The 5212-nt window shown below is 44.8% G+C and overlaps 1 long non-coding RNA gene across 1 annotated transcript; it reads right to left on the minus strand.

Moving 5' to 3' along the window:
* Window positions 1–1169: 1169 nt before the first annotated feature.
* LOC127087864 (uncharacterized) lies at window positions 1170–4527 on the minus strand. Its single transcript, XR_007790067.1, has 3 exons — window positions 4420–4527; window positions 1721–1875; window positions 1170–1617 (listed from the first exon to the last, which is right to left on the minus strand). It is a non-coding gene; the product is annotated as an uncharacterized LOC127087864 (long non-coding RNA).
* Window positions 4528–5212: the final 685 nt, after the last annotated feature.

Genomic DNA, 5212 nt, shown 5'->3' on the forward strand with positions numbered 1-5212 from the left:
TCCTTATACATACATAAGGGTAAAAGGCATACAACCAATGTCAACAGAATATCTGAATAAACAACGTACAAAGAAAAAGAATCCCATCCAACAAGCCTGGAGGTGATTCTCAACAAAAAGATCCAAGAGATGGCCTACACGCAAATGAATCCCATCCAACAAGCCTGGAGGTGATTCCCAACAAAATACAATCAGAGATACAAACTAAGACAGACGGTCTTCCGGAATGAGGGTCTTCAGGTAATGGCACTGGTCGATCAACAGCGAACATTCTGAGCAATCTGGTAAAGGAGTGATCTTCTCTTTCAACTGTCTTCTCAGCTCCAAGACTTCTCCTCCAAGGTGGTCCTCTGATGCCTGTCTCAAGTCTACTTCCTTCCTCAACTGGATGTCTTTATCTCTGAGTTGCTTCTCCAAGTCTCTGATCTTCTTCTGATAACCGGCTTCTGCTCTCTGCAGCCTCAAGCGCTCCCGATGTTCTGCATCTAACATAGACTCTATCTCCTCGTAGGATCTCTTCTTACTTCTTGCTCTGCTAGCATCCTCTCCTTGCACCTCCCTGAGTTGATGGGCCAAGTGCAGCTTATCAGCATGAGCTTTGTACAACTCCATCTGAGTGTCTTGCTCCTTCTCCCTCAACCGACGACTCTCCATCAAAGCTTGCTTATAGTGCTCAGCAGGCACACTATCAGCAAGGATCAAAGGTGGTTGCTCCTGCAACGGTTCCATCCTATCGTAGGGTAACAACAAAGTCTCTACTCTCTTCTTGACCCAATCAGTGTAATCGGGCATAGCAACGGCAAACTTCTTCCCTAAGACGGATCCATCTCTGACACCAATGGACTTCCAAGCTCTTCCAATCTGCTCCAACCTAACAGGGTCATCCTTCTTCTCAAAACAAAAACTCTCAGCTATCTCTGCTTCGAGTGGTCTTCCTTTCATCACAAACCCCAACTGGCGAAGAGAAAGAACCGGGTTGTAATTGATGCAACCCCTAGTCCCTATGAGTGGCACATTACGGAATCCTCCGCAGCTTATGATGACATCTTTCACATCCATCCGGTACGACTGCCACCTGATGTCGTAGGAAGTAAGCGACATGACCCTCTGAGTCCACTTTAGAGTGCTCTGGGTATCTACAAATGGTCCACTAGCTGGCAGAAGAGACATGAACCATTTGAACAGAAGAGGTAGACAGCACCTGATGGCTCCACCCTTACCATGCCTACTGTGAATAGCATAGTAAGTGTCTGCTAACAGGGTAGGGACTGGATTCCCTCCAATGAAGATACTGATAGCTGCATGGTCAACAAAATTCGGCATACTGGGAAATAGGACAATCCCATAGATCATGGTGGCAAGCTGTGCATGAAAAACTTCCCAATTCCCCTTCTCGGCTTCACATCTAGCTACCCTCAACAGAAACTTCAAAGGCAATCCTACGACATCCCCACTGGACTTCCAACTATCACTGACTTCCTTGATACCCAAATGGAGAGCTCTGGCAACAACTCTGAAATCAACCTCCTTGGGCACATCCAAGAAAGGAACCTGATGCTGGATAGGAACACTCAACAGAATAGAGTACTCCTCGAGAGTAGGCGCCAACTGATAATCCTGGAAAGTGAAACAATGAAGCTCTGGGTCATAAAACTGAAGTAGTGTCTGCAGAGGCACTGGATCTACTACTGTCTTCAATACTGTCAAGATATCTCCATACCGCCCAACAAAACTCTTCAGTCGATCGTCTGTCACGAGACTACCCAACTCAACTAGTGGAGTCAACGGCTCACGGTGGAAACTGTAGGAACAGGTCTTCCGCTTCGGCTCGGGAACCGTTGCCATCTCTATCAGTAGACAAGCTCGGGAATGTACCTGAGAAATGATATGCATGCAGGGATTAGTTTTTTTGATTTTTTTTTTTTCTTTTGATTTTTTTTGATTTTTTTTTTCATTTTCTCTTTTTTTTTCAATGCGTTTCTTTTGAAAAATAAATATGCTATGATGCACATGATGCAGACACGGCTGGCTGGTTGTGCAATCTCTGATCACTGGGTCGAAGCTTCAGTCAAAATCAGAACATAAATCCAACTTAAGGTCAACTGAACACTGTCTGAACACAAAGTCACCATCAGAACCAAGTCACCAACAGAACCGAGTCACCAACGGTACCTGTAATAATGATCATTCCCTCCCCACTCACGGGTGTAGTCTAGGCAAGTGTAAAGCTTGAGAGAAACGCATCATAAATAACCTTTCGCAGAATACTGTCATATACACACCCGAAGTATGTAACGACAGCATCCCACCAGGGTCTGAACTGCTCGTGATATCAATGTTCCGCTAAGTGGCGCCATACCACCCGCTTCCCATGAATCACTCTATTCCTAGGTGTCCTAGATTGCACTCATGGTCTGGGTATTGGACCTTTTACCTCAACTGACTCTTCCCCCCACACAGAGAGAAACAAACAACCAGCCAGGTGAACAGATGAATAAATGCAAACATTAATGCAAACATAAATGCAAACAATAAACAATGAATGCAAACAGTAAATAATGAATGCAATAAATAAACACAGCACAAAGCAACCAAGCCCTAACCTAGAGAGCGCTAGGAGAGACTCGCTCAGGGAAGATGGACCAGCATAGGTCAACTTCTCTATTATCCCCAGCAGAGTCGCCAGCTGTCGCATCGCGCGAAAAACCGGCGGGAAAAGAAAGAACAACAGAGCCGCCACCGTGCGTTATTTATCCCAAAAGAGGGAAAGGAAACGCTCGAAGTAAACCTAGGAAAGAACATGGTCTCGCGACCAAAGAGAATGGGTTCGGGAGTCGGTTATGCGAAGGGAAGGTATTAGCACCCCTACGCATCCGTAGTACTCTACGGGATCCACGCACACTAGAAAGGAAATTGGTTGCTAAACACTGCTCAAACATTCACACACACTGGCTGAAAGAAAGGAAAGAGACTGACTGAAACTGAACTCGGCAGGATGTCGCATCCTGGGCCTACTTAGTCTATCAGGCATAGACATCAGAGTCCAAGTAGTTCGGACTGGGGAAACGACACATGCTCGCTAGGATATCGCATCCTATGCATACGTATCTTCTCGGACGAGAGAAGAATCAGAGCATTCGTAGCTCGGCTGACACGCACACAAACCAACAAAACACAGGCAAACGCGGAGCCCGACTGCCAATCACTGGACTTATGTCAGCATCCGAACCAAACACACACAAAGAGGCAAACGTGGAGCCCAAATGCCAATCACTGGACTTACATTGACATCCGAACCTAAACACACGCACACTGGAACCCAAATGCCACTCGATGGACTTACATCAGCTTCCAAGCACACAACGACACAACAGGTTAATAGGGAGTCGGGGACTCAGCCTATAACTGTCAAGCACACACAAACAGACAGACAGCAAATGCTAAGGAGTCACAGACTCGAGCCTAGCAAAGGTCAGGCAACACACACAAAAGAAAGAAAAGGCGCCCGGAGAGATCAGCTCAATCTCCTGCCTACATACTTCATCTGGTGTGAAGATCAGGGCGATGTAGTTCCCCTACGCAGGGATAAAGGATTAGCCTAACCAGATAACAGAGGGAGACACAACTAGGGAGACTACGACTCGAGCCTAGATGTTATCATGCAAATCATCCCTAAGTTAAGGTTTCTAGCTAAATGGCACAAGGGCCAACCTATCCTAAGTATGGCTCACACAGGAAGCAAGCCACACACACACTTAACTTGCACAGGGAGCAAGCCAAGTAAAACCTACTTGCACAGGAAGCAAGTCAAACTATCCTAACTTGCACAGGAAGCAAGTCAAACTATCCTATCTTGCACAGGAAGCAAGTCAAACAATCCTACAAGCACAGATAGCACACGCTATACACAAACAAGTGGCTCAAACAAGGGTTAGGTTTTAGTCAAGGGGTCATATCAACCTCAACAAACAAACCTCTGGAACTGGGTGAATGTCGCTCTTAACCTTGCCATTGAGGGGCTAAGGTGAAGCAGATGAAAGGATGAAGTGAGGATGAGACCTCACAGCTCTTATCCCTAGCCTGGGAGAGCTCAAGACAAGAATGTGTGGGTTCAGAAAGTGGGAACCCTTCTACACATTTAGAACTGACTCAACTGTACAGTTGTACAAGATCTTGGGTTTGTATCGGCAATGCATCAACACAGTGGTGTGAGCAAGGCAGATGACACACTGAATAGTGGGGGATAGATTGCATATCCCTACCTTCCACCAATTGCCTCTTCACTTAGGAGGACTTTGACTCTATGCAAGGACAAAAGTAAACAATCACAAACATTGCCTCTTAAGGAGGACTTCAGACAGTTGCCTGGCCAAGTAACAGGCCAGGTCTTCCAGACTACATGAAGTAAAAGAGACATACCTCAATGCAAATTGCTTATACAAGCAAAGCAAAGCAAAAAGTTCACAAGGAACTAAGCAACTAAAGCACCTGAAACAGTCAAGCAGATGTTAGTATGCAACTTCAAACAAAACAAATAGAAACAGAAACCAACAGTCCATTAGAGGCACATGGATGTGCAAGGCACAAGGCTTAAGGCATGTGAGCCAAGCCACCTACAAAACAAAGAGGTTAGACACAATATTCAAGCAAGCTCAGTCAAAAGAATTGGTCTCAATGGCCATTTGATGGTCAACCTGAAATCACAAACTCAAAGGTGAGTAACAGGACCACTAGGGCAAGCCTAGGGTCAAAAGTGGATGAGAAAGTCCAAACAGCAAGGGTCAAGTATCCAAAATCATGTTCAAACAATTAGAAAACACAACCAATTGGATTCACACTCATATCAATCATCATCATCATTTCATGAACCATTTAGGTCAAAACATGGCAAACAGAAGCTCATAGAAGTCAACAGCAAGACTTGCATCAAAAGCAATCTAAACATTTTCCAAAAATCAACAAATAAATCATGATCAAACCTAACACCTAGCATGGTAAGCATGTAAAATTTCATCCCATTTGGACAAGTGGAAGGCAGTCAATGAAAATCAGGAAGTCAAATCAAATTCAAGTAAGCATGGTGAAAGTCAACAAGCATGGGTCAACTTCAAAAAATCATATCAATTTGAAAACAGAAGAGAAATGAATGAGATTAACACCAATGCAAAGCTTGAGATGTCTAGTTATCACATATGAAATTTCATGGTCATAC

This window comes from Lathyrus oleraceus, chromosome 5 (assembly GCF_024323335.1).
Source record: "Lathyrus oleraceus cultivar Zhongwan6 chromosome 5, CAAS_Psat_ZW6_1.0, whole genome shotgun sequence".
Taxonomy (NCBI): domain Eukaryota; kingdom Viridiplantae; phylum Streptophyta; class Magnoliopsida; order Fabales; family Fabaceae; genus Lathyrus; species Lathyrus oleraceus.